This window comes from Carcharhinus amblyrhynchos, chromosome 6 (assembly GCF_965287045.1).
Source record: "Carcharhinus amblyrhynchos chromosome 6, sCarAmb.v2.hapA, whole genome shotgun sequence".
NCBI classification, from domain to species: domain Eukaryota; kingdom Metazoa; phylum Chordata; class Chondrichthyes; order Carcharhiniformes; family Carcharhinidae; genus Carcharhinus; species Carcharhinus amblyrhynchos.
Window position 1 is genome coordinate 101,008,779 of NC_137329.1, and position 17,671 is coordinate 101,026,449.

A 17,671-nucleotide genomic window follows, 5' to 3' on the forward strand; every position below is an offset into this window, starting at 1 on the left:
CCTGTAAACATATTCAAAGGCAACAGCTAAAAACCAAAGTCAACTCTGACAATGGCCAATAGCTCAAAAACAGAAACAACCATTTTGATGGCCCGCCTTCTGTAACTTTAATTAGTACAAAGGAACATTTACATGAACTACCTGCTGTTTTCTGATGACCTCTGGGATTCTTTTATTTAACCCGAAGGAAAGTATTCACATTGAAAAATGAAGTCAGATGTGTGATCTGCTGAGTCCAAAAAAAAAGTTTCAGTGACAAATACTACACAGTAACAGTGATACAAAGTAGGACGTTAGAGTAGGAACCAGCTTAATGTGCATCTTTGACCAAAACAAAGTATATGTACTTGGTGCAACTACAGAATTTATATAGATGTTTTCATTTCACACTTTAAATAAACATTTATAGACCAGTAAGGCAGGTGAGATTATAACGCTGACAAATTCAGTAGGCTTCATTCACATTTTTTCCCATACGGACAACAGTTTTTACTGGTGGCTTTGTAATGTTTTGTGCAGCTTATGTCTTGCATGTCTTGTCTTTTTTCATGTTAAGTTCGTCAAGAAGAGTTTTCAGATTTCACTTAAAAATAACTGTAGTAACCAAACATTGAAAAAAAAAACTAGTGAAGCCAAAAATTATTTTCACTTTTGAGTTCAAATGATCTGGCTGAGTTTAAAAACGAAAGCAATTTTTATACTCATTTCAAATCATAGTGTTTAATAGTCATTATACCAGACATTTCCATTTCTATCAAACCAAAGTTACACAAATTTCTGCCTCTGCGTATATGTGATGTTAAGGCTTAAAATATCTGCTATACCTAACAATGCATAAAAAAAGTTTTCCTAAAATGTTTCATGATGCATTGTGATGTAGTTTTTAAAAAAAAGGACAAAAATTGCTTAACACTGATATTTATTAACTCAAAATGTTGCATTTCACTTTTGTGTGCCAATTCTGTGAAATACCTTACACTTCCCCCCCCAACCAAGGGACCTCATAACCTAATTATGGTTATTGCTTTACAAACAGTTTTTGACAGGACGTGGCTGGTAGAGTTTAACATACTTGCCAGTTCCACGTGAAAGAGCTGGTTCCTGCAAACCAGGCTCATCATTTATTCTTTGCTGGAGTCAGCAAGTAGAAGACATACACAGTCATCTATCACACCAAATAAAAGGACACAACTGCTTTCAGTAGGGTTCTTCCATTCACCCTAAAGGTTTTCTGAAAGCTTCTACCTCTGCATAACACACCAGAACAATTGTGGCAGATTGTATTATTTACGAGTATCACAGTTAACTGTTACTCTCACTATGCTTGTCTATAGTTCATGGTCAATGGAAGGTTTATGTTACCAATGTGGGGGAGAAAGATTTCAAATAGGTTGTCTTCAAACATTTGTAGGACACTGATGTTTGGATGTATCGAAAGGGAGATAATGTAATTGAAGTGCATGTGTAAAACTACTCAATTGGACTGGAAGTAAGAATCGTATGTGAATTCATCTGGAAAGAGATCTGAGGGTACAGTGCTGGTAGCATGCATACCTCAGTCACACATCTTTTGGAAAAAAGTCTTAGCCACAGATTGCATATACCTGTAGAATTTTGCATGGATTTTGTACGAGTACGATTAAAAATAGCTGCTTGCACATTTTACCAGAAGAACCTCCAAAACTCTGCAAATGCTTACAATAGGTTTTAGGTTTATTGGGGTTTTCTGATATGCTCTGTCTGTATTTTGATAATTGTGCATAATTATGTAAAAAAAAATGTTGGTGGGCCCATAAATGACCAGACTTTTTTAAGCAAGCTTTGCTTTGATGCATTTCATGTATTTTTTACTCTCTTTTATACCATTGCTTGCTAATATTAGCAAATCTGCTTTCCTGCATCTGCTTTGCATAGCTATTGTAAGGCTTTAAAATAATGTATGTATTTATTGCTTGAATTTCAGTGCATACTTATATGGCATACTGTGTGGCAAAATTAAAGCTCATTTATCCTTGCTTCTATCATATGCTGATGGGGACTGTTGTCCTTTTATATATAGTATCTTTTAGCTGTAGCACAAACATCAATTCATGTATTGGTGGATTACGCCTATTTGTTTATTTATCTTTTTGAGGTAAACTAATTTTGATACTTTCCATTACTGTGTACTGTGTTCATGCCTTGAATTCTCAAAAGTGAAAAGTCATGACTGAAATTTGTAACAGCTGTTGCTCTGTGTTCAAGGCTCTCACTGCTGAATCAAGTAAAGGACCAAACATAGGACTTAAAAGGAAACTAGACTACCACTAACAACAGGGAGTTATCAGGTTTTATTGTACCTTTTTTTTGACTAAAAAGACATCAGTGCTATAAAACCATGTGAGTATACTGTTTCATAGGCTTTATACACGCTGTAGTTGAATTCCATTGTAAAGTTGTACTGACTGAGTTAAAACTTTGTGCACACTACTAGTATTGTTAGAATTAGAATTGACTGTTTTTCACTGGACAGAGACTGAACAGAAATTACCATTAACCCATCGGCATTTACACTTGTTTGAATCTATTGGTAATCATGTGTTTTCATTTTCTGAGTTCCTAAAATATATCACCTGTATAAAGCTTAATAAAACCCTGACTAGTGGATAAATAACGAATTGTACCTCCATTGGGTAATGAACTGAGCAGCAGTGATAGTTGTAATGTAATGTAAAAAAAAATCAGCTCCTTTCTAAGGTACTGAACTATGTTGTCACTGGCACTGCCATAGAATTACAAGGTGTGAAAAACATTTTTCCTGTATTATAGTATTCCATCATTCAATGTGTCTGTTTAAACAGACAATAAAATGTGTATTATAGTTCTAGATGTGTGTAATCGGTACTAATGACAGATAATGGCATTATGAAATGCAATAAATAGTTTATCACACATATTAAGCTCATCTGTTATGTCCTTGTTAACAGACAGCATTAACAGGTTTTAAAATTCAGTTCTTGCCTGAGAGTAAAGATTGATTTTATGCTTTATTGTACAATTTAATTGAATCATTGACTTTTGATTTGGAAAATTATGGATAATTTCAGCTCTAGCTCCCTGAAGGATTTACTCACACATTCTTTATCAACATCAAAAGAAAAATTTGTAAGAGAACTCAGTTTATTTATACATATACATATAAACTTGCATTGAGATCTCTTTGTTTCTGGTAGATGCAAAAGCAAACCATAATCATGACAAGGAACTTGAGAAAGAAAACCAAAACATTTCTGTAAACTGAGATTGCATTTCTTTTTTCATAACTTGGAAAATCTTAGTGCAAACAATATTTCATTACAACCTATTGGTGCCAGTACTTTTGTACAAAACAAATTTGCCAAGAGACATTTGAGGGCTTGCCTGAGAGGAGCATTTGCTGTATGTTGGTTGCTTCAGAATCATTTCCTAGCTTGTAAAGGACAATTGTAATAGATTACATTAAATTCACACCCTTATTCAGAATAATTTTTTAAAAATCTCTTTAAAACAATGGGAATTTAAGGTGTACTGTTCTAAGATTTGGTTTACATTTCTTATTGTATGTCTTGAGTCTGATCACGAGTTATTTTTCATAAAGTTAAATTTGCGCAGGACATGACCTGAGTAAATACTTGCATTTAATTGAGACCAAAACTTTCCATACTTAACAGTACCCAGTATATAAGATATTATCCCCCTCAGCATAAATCATATTGTTTTTGGGTATGTAACACTAATTATCAAACATTTGGCACAGAATTGTACTGAGTTCCCAATCTCACAGAAAGAGGCCAAAACATTTCTGTAAACTGAGTTTGCAGTTCTTTTTTCATAACTTGGGAAATCTTACTGCAAACGATATTTCATACAACCTATTGTTGCCAGTACTTCTGTACAAAACAAATTTGCCGAGAGACATTTGAGGGCTTGCCTGAAAAAAATCATCATTGTGCATTGTGCTCTACTGACATTGCTGGAGCATAGACTAGGGATGTTCATTGCATTCATCTGTTCTATACCTGACATGATGGTGATTGAAAAAGAAAATGATCAACCAATTCAACCTAATATCAGTATAATGAGAGAAAACAAAATAACTTTGCATTTCTGTATTTTCATTCCATATGTTTGAATTAAAAAGACACAAACTCTGTATTGAAATCCACCTCCTTTGACTGTGGAATAGATTTGTGTGCCAAGGTACGTAAAGTAAACCTTAAGTCATGTTGCACCTTCAATTATACCAGGAAACTTTTGATTTTATTCGTTCATGGTTTTGGATGTCACTGGCAAGGCCAGCACTTATTGTTCCTCTCTAATTGCCCCTGAGAAGGTGGTGGTGAATAGCAGTCAATGTGGTGTTGGTACACCTGCAGTGCTGTTGGGGAGGGAGCTCCAGGATTTGGACGCTACAATAAAAACAGTTTCATGTTTACAAACAGTATGAAAGAGCAAATTTCCAATCCATAGAGAGTTTGAAATTTTGATTAGTATCGTTAATGGAAATGGGAATGCAATTCAAAAAACAGTACCTATTGCTATTAAAACTGGATGAGGGAGCCAGGAGCAGACTGTCTTTGAATGTAATAATGGAAATTGTCTTGCATGCACAGCATTCTGATGCTAATACTAGAATTGAACATGGAGGCACTCAGAAGAAGATTTAACAAAGTGTGTTAAGCGTTCATCCTTTTCAAAATGATATCTTTCACAGTAGAACATTCTCTGCTACTGAATGGTTTGAGCTGGGAAATAATTTGCCTTGAATGCATTTTGGAATCACATCTTCATCAAGGTAATCACAATTATATTTAACTTCCCTCAATTTATAAATATAGTGCAGGAACTGGCAATGAATCAAAATCTGCAGTTCAATGACATGTACTGTGTGTCGAGGGTGGCACGGTAATTAGCACTGCTGCCTTTTTCTACCAGGGACACTGGTTCAATTCTGGCCTTGGGTGACTGTGTGGACTTTGCACGTTCTCCCCGTGTCTGTGTGGGTTTCCTCTGAGTGCTCTGGTTTCCTCCCACAGTCCAAACATGTGCGTGTTGGCTTGATTGGCCATGTTAAATTGGCCCTTTGGTGTCAGGGGGATTAGCCGGGTAAATATGCGGGATTATGGGCTGGGGCCTGGGTGGGATTGTTGTCAGCGCAGACTCAATGGGCTGAATGGCAAACTCCTTCACGGTAGGGAATCTATGATTCGAAAGCACAAGACAATTTTATAATCAGCTTTTTTTCTGATGTTAGTATTCTTGTCTTGTTTTAGACTCTGCTGCCGTTGTGCAAAGAACATGCTGAAGTCAGTTTTGATCATTAAGTGAAGGATAGTGGGGTAGATTTTTACGTGGCCACTTCCATTGGGTTGAGTGGGAAGCAGCCCAAGCCTAGCTATTGCATGTCCCAGAGGAAGTGGTCAGAGGCTCAGACAATTTATGATTGGGTCTAAATTAAGTGTGTTCGGCAAACTGCCAGTGCTAAACAAACACTAATTTGCAGTCCCTCTGATTGAAGATCTTGCAGTTCATCTGCAAAGCCACACCAGCTATGATCAGGAAAGTTCGGTGAATGATCATGTGGACAGGTCTTTGAGGGTTGCTCATGGAGTGACTTCTGTGGGACCAAAAGGATCATTAATACTGACCCCATAAAGTTTATTTGGATAACTTAAAAAAAACTGTGGAGCGGTCTGCAGCTTTTTAAGGATCATTTGTTCAGCTGCCTAGTGCCAATGGAGAGTGTATACTGTTCATGCTCTGTCCATTGCTATTTCAAAGTTGCATCTTTGTCATATTGATATTCCATGACTTCAATGTACAAGGAATAATAAGGCACACCCTTTTTAAGGTCTCCAGTAAAATGGTGGCAGCTGGAATGGCCAAGGCAATGAGGGAGTAAGTGTTGTGCCCGGATTCTCAACGTGTCACTGTTCAATCCCTGTCCAGTGGTGAAGCCAAAATGCAGCTTCAATAAAATTGAAATTAACTGCTTGTAAGAACCTATTAATATAGTTCAGTCCACATTAAAGACGATATACCAACAGTGTTAGAATATTTGTCTTTTCATGAGCTGAATTATACAATGACGATAATGATATAGTCAGAAGTAGTGATAAGAAAAGGAGAAAAAAATTCACAAGTGATATCAGATGAGAAGTCCAAGGCACTTTGGTAGGAATAATGGTAGGAAGGACTATTACTTACGTGGCGAAAAACTGCAGCAGGCGACGGTGCAGAGGGACCTCGGGGTCCTTGTGCATGAGTCGCAAAAACCCAGCCTGCAGGTGCAGCAGGTGGTCAGGAAGGCGAATGGGATGCTGGCCTTCATAGCGAGGGGGATTGAATATAAAAGTAGGGAGGTCTTGCTGCAGCTGTGTAGGGCATTGGTGAGGCCGCAGCTGGAGTACTGTGTGCAGTTTTGGTCGCCACACTTACGCAAGGATATTTTGGCCTTGGAGGGAGTGCAGAGGAGGTTTACTAGGCTGATACCAGCGTTGAGGGGGTTGAGCTATGAGGAGAGGCTGAATAAACTAGGCTTGTACTCGTTAGAGTTTAGAAGAATGAGGGGAGATCTCATTGAGACATATAAGATGATGAATGGGATGGATAGGATAGAAGTGGAGAGACTCTTCCTGCTCAGAAAGGACAGTAGGACTAGGGGGCAGTCACATCCTCAAGATAAAGGGGGGGCGGTTTAGAACGGAGTTGAGGAGGAACTTCTTCACTCAAAGGGTGGTGAATCTCTGGAATTCTCTGCCCGTTGAAGTGGTGGAGGCTGCCTCGCTAAATATTTTTAAGACGTGTGTTGATGGGTTTTTGATAAGCGAGGGGATTAAGGGTTATGGGGAGAGGGCAGGAAAGTGGAACTGAGCCATGATAGATCAGCCGTGATCTTATTGAATGGCGGGGCAGGCTCGAAGGGCTAGATGGCCTGCTCCTGCTCCTATTTCTTATGTTCTTATGTTCTTATCATGTTTCATAGATATTTCCTCTGATAGTGATGCAAACACCTCACTAGATCTACCTACCAACTCTGTCTGAATCAGTTACACATGCATGGTCTGTGACCATTTCATTTGTCTAGCCACTTTCTCAAATGAAATGAAAAAAGCTTCTACATCCTTCTCATTAAACCTTGGCAATGCTTGGACGTATTTAAATAAATCCCCACCAAACCTTTTGACTACGAAGCTCATGCTCCTTCTCACTATTCTCATCGCTATCCTGAAACTGTATTTTTCCCTTTACCTCTGCCAATTTAAACTGATGTTCACTTTTTATTGCCAGTTTCCAAAGTTAGAATTCTCTTTCTTTTCCTTTTTGTTCCATTAGAGCCATCCTTTCCCTTTCTTTTTCCCTTCTCAGTTTCATTTCAAGCAGTTTCATTTCTTTTTCTTCTTGTAATTCGAACTGTTTCAATTATTTTTCATGTTGAAACTGTTTTATTTGTAATTGAATTCTAGCCATTTCTAATGATTCGGACAGTGTTTCTGGCCATTTTAAATGCTGTGTTATCACCACAATGTTTTTGCCCATTTCAACAGCTTTGTTTTAGTCACCTTTTGTAAATCACCTAGTGTACTCGGAGTTTAGAAGGATGAGGGGGGATCTTATTGAGACGTATAAGATGATGAAGGGGATGGATGGGTAGAGGTTGAGAGGTTCTTCCCGCTCAGAAAGGACAGCAGGACCAGAGGGCACAGCCTCAAGATAATGGGGGGGGGGGGGCAGTTTAGAACGGAGTTGAGGAGGAACTTCTTCACTCAAAGGGTGGTGAATCTCTGGAATTCTCTGCCCGTTGAAGTGGTGGAGGCTGCCTCGCTAAATATTTTTAAGACGTGGGTTGATGGGTTTTTGATAAGCGAGGGGATTAAGGGTTATGGGGAGAGGGCGGGAATGTGGAACTGAGCCACGACAGATCAGCCATGATCTTATTGAATGGCGGGGCAGGCTCGAAGGGCTAGATGGCCTACTCCTGCTCCTATTTCTTATGTTCTTATGTAAGTGGATGTAAGTTAGAATCTCAATGCACTACTGGCTTTTCCTGGTGGCAGAATTAAAGGAGAACAGGGAAACCCATTGAGTTTGATGTATAGGTAATTTTGAAAGTTGTCCATGTGATTGAGAAGCCACTTAATTAAGAGGTCATCTGGTACTGAATCCTGAATTTCTCAGCCATGGAGACTGTTTATTCACCTGTCAACAACTCATCAGGGTCACTGAGATAAATGCAGAATGAGAAGGACTTGCTTCATGAAATTAACAAGCTGTAAAATCTTTATTCAGTTACCCAAAGAGCTCCAGCCATGGCCATTGAGAGACTACTGTTCAAAGCACTTCTCCCAGAGAGTGCTTTCACTGTTTAACTAATAGAACATAGAACAATACAGCGCAGAACAGGCCCTTCGGCCCATGATGTTGCGCCGACCAGTCAAAAAACAATGACCCTCTAACTTAAACCAATCCCTTTTCATCCATAAACCTATCCACGGATCTCTTAAACGCCCCCAAACTAGGCGCATTTACAACTGCAGCAGGCAGGGCATTCCAATCCCTCACCACCCTCTGGGTAAAGAACCTACCCCTGACATCCGTCCTATAACTACCCCCCCTTAATTTAAAGCCATGCCCCCTCATGCTAGCTTTCTCCATCCAAGGAAAAAGGCTATCAGTATCCACCCTATCTAAACCTCTATGATTGCCAACTTCTTGGAAATCCTTTACCTATTAACCATCCAACTTCAGTTGTACATTCTGTTGTTTTGTTGTCTCATGAAGAGGTCTAGAGGTGTGTTCATTAATAACATCCAACAATATACTTATAAACAGGATACAGTCTGGGCAAGGTACTATCTTCATGCCACTTCTACTGGACTGCACACCACTACTCCCATGTGACTCTCCACATCATAATGTGGGTGTTCCTGCCTCCCCAATCCCTCACTAACCCTTACAGTCCCAATCACTTTAATACTATAACCCCCTCCCTCCTCATCCTGTTTATAATAACATTGACATTATACCCTAGGCCTCTGACATTACAAATTCAGGCAGGTGGGAGGCTTTACAACTCTTCCAGATCTAATTCTTTTCAAATAAAAATAGAGAATGTTGGTAGCATTTGTGGAGTGAGAAACAGAGTTAATGTTTCAAGTCTGTATTACTCTACTTCAGAAATGAAAAGGGGCGAAAATGTGATGGATCATGTAAGTGGAGATGGGGGTGGAGAAGATGGAGCAGAGTGGAAGGTTAGATAGGTGGGAGCTCAGGAGATATCTTGGACAGGAGACAAAGGAAGTAAATGGTAATGTTAAAGACTTAACAGTGGTGCTAATGGCGTTAAGGTAAGGTAGCAGACTGTGTTAATAGCAGAACAAGGGCAACACTCAGAACAAGTTATATTGACTCAGTGGGCGAGGGGGTTGGGAAAGAAATATCAAAATGGAGGAGAGATTTCATGAACTGAAGTTGTTGAATCCTGTAAAGTGCGTAATCAAAAGATGTGCAGAGCTATTCCTCCAGTTTGTATTGAGCTTCACTGAAATATTGCAGCAGGCCAAGAATAGAAATGTGGGCATGAGTGATATAGTGCATTAAAGTGGCAAGCTACAGGAAGTTCAGAGGTGTACTTAGGGACTGAGTGAATGTGATGTGCAAAGTGATCACCCAATCTGTGTTTAATCTCTCCTGTAGTGGAGACCGCATTGTGACCAGCGATTGCAATAGCTAAAATGAAAGCGGTGCAAGAGAAAACTGCTTCACCTGAAAGGTATGTTTTTGGGGCCTTGGACAGTAAAGAGGGAGGAGATGATTGCTTGAGAAGAGGATGAAATGCTGGTGGAGTGAAACTGGTTGTCACGGATGGAGCGGTCCCCAGTGGAATACTGATAAGGGAAATGAGGGCAAGATATCTTTTCTGGTCATCACGCTGGAATTGGTGGAACTGTTGAAGTTTAGGCCTTTGAATGTGGAGACTGAGGGGAGGTGAAAAGTGAGAACAAGGGAAACCCTATCATTATTCTGGGAGGGAGGGTAAGGCGTGAGGGCAGAGGTGCAAGAAATGGGTTGAGGAGTCTGTCAACCACAGTGATAGTAGAGGGACCCTGGTTAAGGAGAAAGGAAGACATGTCAGAAATGTGATTTTGGAAGATAGCATTATTGGAACAGATGTGACAGAATCAGAGTCCTTACAGGAAGTGGAGTGCACAGATCTGCAGTCAGTGTAGCGGTGGGAGTTGGTAGGTTTGTAATGAATATTGATAGGCAGTCTATCTCTAGAATTGGAGACAGAGAAGTCAGGGAAGGGATATGTTGGAGATGGAGCCCTGTGAAGGTGAAAGGGGTGAAAATTGGAAGCAAAATTGATACATTTTTCCAGGTCCAGATGTGAGCATTAAGTAGCACCTACATCCTCATCAACGTAACAGAAAAAGAGCTGTGGTAAGGGGCCTGAGTAGGACTGGAAGAAGGAATGTTCCACATAACCCACAAAAAAACAAGCATAACTGGGACCCATGCGGGTACTCATGGCCATGGCTTTTATTTGCAGCAATTGAGACAAGTTAAAGGAGAAATTGTTGAGCGAGAGGATATGTTCAGTCAGGCGGCGGAGAGTGGTGGATCGGGACTGTTTGGGCCACACTCAGACTATTTTGCTGGGGGCTGGAGGTTGAAGGTTGGTGTTGTAGAAGGATCGGATGTCCATTGTGAAGAGGCGGGGTTTAGGGGCAAGAACTAGAAACTATTGATATGATGTAGGGCATCAGAAGAGTCATGAATATATAAGGAGAGAGAGGAGGGAGTTGAGATAGGAAGAAATGAGTTCAGTGGGGCAGGAACAGGCTGAAATTATCTCTTGATTATTTTTGAGTTTAGCGGACTGGGTGTCTCAACTGCTTTGGGCTGACTTTTTTGATCTGGAGTTGAAATCGTAGAACTTGGCGTTTCAATTATTTGGATGTCAACATCTGATTTGTTTTGTGTGCTCCTTAGTCTATTTTTCTTTGTTGACAATCTGTCTTCCTTGTTCAGGTACCCTCACTTTCCAGGGGCCATGTTCATTCATAGACTGGACTCAGGTTTTCTTTGTTGGTAGGGTCTGCCATGTTCTTCCTGGAAGTTGAAGGTTTACCTCCCTTATGTTCTTTATGTTCCTCATCATTGAGCTCAACCTGCATTCAGCTCCAAATGCCATGCTCTGTTTCTTCTTGTGCATTTGTGCCTCTCTGAGTTTTGTCTTGCTGAGTTGCTAATCACTTCTCTCCTGCTCGAGGGTTGACTTCATGTTGTGCATGTGAGCTTGCTGCTGAAGTTTCATCTGGCTCTGACAGCAACTGTTTGACTCTGAAGTTTAGGCTGCTCATGCTCCTTCTCCTCTGTACCTTCTGTTTTAAATGTGTTGGTGCTCATCTGGACATTTGGCTGGTCTGACTGAAGAAGAGTATTTTCTGCCATCAGCAAAGGAGCTAGAATAACTGTCTCTGCAAAGAGAGAACAGCTTTCTGAACTGAAGTCCCAGTCAAGATCAGCAACACTGGTGGAGTCTCCAGTTCAGTGCAGTTGCCTGCAATGGTTGTTTTGATGTCTTTTGCCATTTTGGGGAGATTGAGGACAAGATTAACATCTCTGGTTAGGTGAGAAAATGATCGATTGCGGATGACGTACAAAATTTGGGTTAGTTGTTAACTACTATACAGCAGCGGTTCGTGAATCTTGCCTATGACCAGTAATTGGATTCCCCTGGGATCATTAAGTCGGCTGTCTCTTATCTTCAGTCAGGGGTCTTTTAGCCATGATTATTGATCTAACAGATCAGACTGGCCCCTGTGTCTAACTTGAAATTCATGAACCACTTACAGATACGTTAACATTCCAAAATGGGAATCTGGGTTTTTTAACTTTTCACAAGAAACATTGGTTGGAGTACTTCCCGTTGTGGCTTATGGACTGCTTTGGAATCTTCCTCGTGTCTCCAGGTTTTAGACTGAGTCCGTGAGGATCCCAAACACTGCACAGTGATTTCTGACTACTGTGAAATAATGCCCAGGATCCATAGTCATAATCACTGCTTATTCCTGTGAAGTATTGTTGGTGCCACAGCACTGCCACTATCTGAAGTATTAATTAGGTATTGTTTTCCTCTATCTGGAGTCCCCTTGCCCTTTTATTACTTGATGAGATGGACTGTTGAGGTTGGTCTGCACCGTTGTTCAACTTCACCGTGCCAAATGGATCAATTTTACAGGTGAACTTCTGATTGTCTGATGGTTTTGATGACTTTTTCTAAAGTCAGAGCATCTTTGGATTAGAGTACACCCAAAAGAACATCATCAATCACTCCCATTATCATTCATTCTCTCATGAGCTCAAACCTAGGGCAACATGGTGATTAGCACTGCTGCCTCACAATGCCAGGGACCTGGGTTCAATTCTCAGCTTGGGAGGTTGTGGAGTCCGCGTATTTTCCTTGTGTATGTGTGGGTTTCCTCCGGGTGCTCTGGTTTCCTCCCATAGTTTGAAAGACGTGCTGGGTAGGTGCAATGGCCATGCTAAATACTCCTGAGTGTCCTAACAGGTGTCAAAGTGTGGCAACCACGGGGTTTTCACAATAATTTCATTGCAGCATTAATAGAAGTTCTACTTGTGACATGAATAAATAAACTAATAAACATAAGATCACCATAGCCACATCCTTCAGACAATTTGTATAACTCATTTCCTGAAGAGACTATAGGTTCCCAGGGTTTTGGACTCGAGAACAGCACAGGAACAGGCCCTTCAGCACTCCAAGCCCATGCAGGTCCTGATACCTCAACTAAACTACAAAAAAACCTTATGGTCTTACTCGATCCATATCCCGTTATTCCCTCGCTATTCCTATACCCATCCAGATACTTGTTAAATGTTGCTAACGTGCCTGCTTCCACCACTTCCTTTGGCAGCGCATTCTAGGCAACCACCACTCTCTGCATGGAAAAACTTCACTTGCACATTTCCCTTAAATTTAAACTTATCTTTCACCTTGAAACCTTGTCCCGTTGTAATTGACACTTTCACCCTGGGAGAAAGCCTCTGACCATCCACCTAATCTATGCCTCTCATAATTTTGTAGACCAGGTCTCCCCGCAGCCTCTGTCTTTCCTGTGAAAGCAATCCTAGTTTATTCAACCTCTCCTCAATGTTAATATCCTCAACCAGGCAACATCTTGCTGAGTCCTTTTTGCACTCTCTCCTAAGCTTCCATGTCCTTCTGGTAAATCAGTGACAGGAACTGCATGCAATGCACCAAATGCAACCTAACCAAGGTTTTATATCACTGCAACATGATTTCCCAACTCTTGTACTCAGTGCCCCAGCCAGTTGTCTTGCCACTTTTAGGGAACTGTGGATGTACATGCACAGATTTCTCTGTATATTAATGGCTGGCTTGTTAAATTTTGATTGCTCCAATTTTATTGCTTTTTAGGTTAAAGTAGGTGTTAAATGAATTCATGCCCTTTTCAAGATTATCAGAAGATTAATGTATTCCTTTCATGATGAGCAATGTTTGTTTTAGTTGTGTGTGCGTGCATGCCCAGAGTTGATTAGATAGGGAGAAGGCTACGAGAAACAGGTTGTCTGTGAAGTCTAAGAGATGAAAGGTTAGAAGTGTCATGTTGATACATTTGTAATGAGAGGTCATGGTGAGTTTGAGTTACAAGTAAATAAGTTGAATCTAAAATTTGCTTTGCAAGATAAGTTGGAGTCTTGATTTTTCAGCAGTTGAATTTCAAAAGGGAGCCCAGAGGTGTCAGAAATATTTGCATCTTACAAAGGTTCCATGACAATCTAGTACATTTTATTGACCCAAAGTAGAGACAAACTTAAACAAAGATTTTTATATTTGGTGACAGTGAGTTCAAAGAGGTGTTTGAAGATAATTGAACTTGAGATGAAAGGGAAAAAAGATACTTAAGGAAGGATGTTTAACGGAGTTGGTGTTGTTGTGGGGTAAAACCCTGAAGACCAGCTCCTTCCTGTTCAGCAGTTATGAAAGTCTTGAACTGGAGAGAAGCATTTGAGAAGTGTACCTTCACTAAATTCCTTGAATTGTGTAAAATTGCTGGATTTTTATGGTTGCAAATCTATATGGGGTTGTTGCCAAGAAGATAGCTTATTTGTATACTTTTGACCAAGCAGGTCTTTTGGGGGTTGTTGTGTAAGACTGTTTTACTGTGTAACTTTAATCTTGTGTGCTTAAGTTTTTGTTTTTTTAAATAAATCTTTTAATTTTTAAAATTCTAAAGGTGTTATTGGAGTTCTATGCTTTTAGAATCAGTAGTTCTTCCTCCTTGCTTTCACAATTCAAAATAAATGGTTTATAATCACTGTAACAGTCTTCAATCTGGGTTCTGGCTTGCTCATCGGTAATATTTGTTGTGGTCGCATATATAAGGACTTTGAGGCAGACGATATGAACACTCAGGCTGGGATGCGAGGGATACATAAATCCAATTATTCATCAGCTAGGCATCAAGGTATGGGAACTGAATCAATTTAATGCTAATGGGTAAAATCTTACTAAAAAATGCCAGTGCTGTTTCCGGTGAGAAAAATGGTGGGGGCAATGTTCACACTGAATGTGTGTGAAAATGGGAGAGTTTCAGACTCATTTGTTGACGAGGTTTAGACTGTAATTGTATGACACTGAGTCAAAACAAAAGCACAATGTAGTTCTCACTAGTTGGGGGAGGGGATGGAGTCTAAACTTGCTGGGAAACTGGCTGCTGAGCTTCAGGGGTGCAATTGTGCATGTGCTCAATCTTCCATTACAACAATGTGCCCAATCTCTGCATTACAACAATGTATACACCTCATATACACCTCAAAAATATAATTTTTGAGGTGTACACATAGTTGTAATGTAGGGAATGCCTGTAAATACACAAACAGTAAAACACAAGAAACTCTTGATGTGCTTTTAAAGTTATGACATGCAAGTGTTTATGATATCAGAATGTGATACAAAAGCATTTTCAAAAACAATTATTTGTGGTAACAAAGTTTAGGACACAATTTAGAGATCTATTTCATTTGAATCCAATTGATCAAGATTAGGAGAGTTTGGACAGTTAAATTTGTATTCAGATGAAGTCTAATCAGACTAGGTTTACCAACAAATTATTAAATGATATTAAAATTTATTTTATGACTTCATATGAAACAGAATAGCATGGACTATTGTCATGGTAGAATGTTGTTTCTGTTTATGTTGTGGAGATGAAGAGCAGTGATTTAGCCCATTTAATTTTCTCCCAGGGTGAAGATTTCTAATTTCAGGTGGAAATTTTCTCTTTAAAGGTGAAAGTGGTCATCTAAAAATGAATAATTTTAATATTATACCAAAAGTCTTACATCTCCACAGGTTTCTTGTTTGCTGACTACTTATTTCATTTTATTTGACACATCTGTTTCAACTATTCCCATTTTGGGGCTCCTATGTCCAGTTTTCTATTCAAATTTATTTTGTCATTTGGTTTCCATCACACTGTAATTTCAGACTCTGACCACAATTTTGTGGTGTAGTTAAACATTTTATTTTTCTCTATAAGGTATCAATAACCTCTTCCCACGCTACCCACCTCATTTCCTTCTCTATTCTGATCATAAAATTGTTCCGACTACACAATTCATTGATTTGAAGGCTTATTTTATTGTTTTGCCATTGCTCTTATTCTGTATGAAATTATCACTTCAGGTTACAGTTTAATGTGTGTAATATTGGACTGGATTTATTGTTGATGACAGGATTCTCGCCCATCACAAGAATCAGAACACAGGAGATAGGAGCAGGAGTGCACCATACAAATTGTCAGGTTTGCTCTGCCATTGAATACTATCATGGCTGATCTTGGATTTCCGCTTCACTTTCCTATCTGTGCTCCTCATCTCTTGATTCCCTAAGGGACAAAACAATCTGTCTAACCTGGCCTTGCATTCATTCAACAATGGAGATTCCATAAGGCTCTGAGGTAGAGAACTCTACGGATTCACAACACTTTGAGTAAAGTAATTTCTCTTTATTACAGTCCTAAATGAGCCTAAGACAGCACTGCAACAATTTATACTGCAGAAGAAAATGTTGCTGATTAGCTGGCAAGTCGACTCCAATTGGCAGAGGCGTTGCCGTGGAGAAACAACGGGAAACTATAAGCCTCTCATACTCTTCTGAAGAACAAATTGTTGCGATTGTAGGAAATTTGACATTTTTGCATTCGTCCTGATGAGTGCAAGACAAAAAAGCTTCAGCAACATGTTCCTTTCCAGCAATATTTATGTTTTTTCAAGTTATGGTCTGGAATTTTACCACCCCACCCACTACGGGAATCGGAGCGGGTGAGGGGGCAGACCATGGAAAGGTCGCTTGACCTGATTTTACGGTTTTGTGTTGAGTGAAGCCATAAAATCCCTCCAATGCTCATAGAACCATAGAATTCCAACTGTAGTAAGAGGCCATTTGGCCCATCTCAAGTCTTATGGACTCTGAAAGAGCATCCCACCTCAGCCCTCCCCTCTGCCCTATCCCCATAACCCTGCACCTTTACCATGGCTAATCCACCTAACATACACGTCCTTGGACACTAAGGGGCAACGTAGCATCACCAATGCACCTAACCAGCATATCTTTGGACTGTGGGAGGAAACTGGAGCATGCAGAGGAAACCCGCACAGACATGGGGAGAACGTGCAAACTCCACACGCACAGTGACACAAAGCCAGAATTAACTCTGGGTCCCTGGTGCTGCAAGGCAGCAGGGCTAAACACTGTGCCGCTATGTTTCCCTTTTGTAAATATTCTGAGGAAATATTAAATCTGAATATTTATTATTTTGTGTTCAGCGTTCATTTTAAGCTCTTTTGCATTGTCCAAAGTTCCCAGTTCTCAGCTAGCCATCTTGTTGCAGAAAAATGAAACAAATACATCGGAGGAGAATGTTTGGCAAAAGTGCGATAGAAGAGAGTTGGAAAGCCTTTCAAAGAAGAACCATTCAGCATACAGGAAATACACATATCCAAGATTAAAAGTTAAGAAAAGCTTTTGTTTTTTCCATCCCTGGTGTCTTTGAATTGAGCACTTCTAATGTTATAAACCTGATAGTTCATTTTGTTTTAACTAAAAGCCAAGATTAGCTCTTATTAATCAGTTTGATAACAGTTGACTAAAATAGGCGGCACAGTGGCTAGAACTGCTGTCTCATGGCACCAGGGATCCGGGTTCCAATACATCTAATCAGCACGCCTTTCAGACTATGGAAAGAAATTGGAGCACGTGACAGAAACCAACACAGACACGGGGAGGATGTGTAAACTCCACATGCTTGTGACCAGGGCCAGAATTCAGCCTATGTCCCTGGCACTGCAAAGCAGCAATGCTAACCAATTGGCTAATAAGTCTGTGTGGAGTCTGCACGTTCTCCTCATGTCTGCAGGGGTTCCCTCCGTGTGCTCCGGTTTCCACGAACAACTCCAAAAAATGTGCTGGTTAGATGCATTAGCCCAGCTAAATTCTCCCTCAGTGTACCCGAACAGGTGCTGGAGTATGGCGACTAGAAGATTTTCACAGTAACTTTGTTGCAGTGTTAATGAAAGCCTACTTGTGACAACAATAAAT

The 17,671-nt window shown here is 40.0% G+C and overlaps 1 protein-coding gene across 6 annotated transcripts in view; it reads left to right on the forward strand.

Moving 5' to 3' along the window:
- foxp2 (forkhead box P2) overlaps positions 1–2,923 on the forward strand; it is a 708,352-nt gene extending 705,429 nt beyond the window's left edge. For all 6 annotated transcript variants that reach the window (XM_080191077.1, XM_080191073.1, XM_080191074.1 and 3 more), the window contains one exon: positions 1–2,923. This exon is cut by the window's left edge and continues 919 nt beyond it. The gene's annotated coding sequence lies outside the window, so the exon portion shown is untranslated.
- Positions 2,924–17,671: the final 14,748 nt, after the last annotated feature.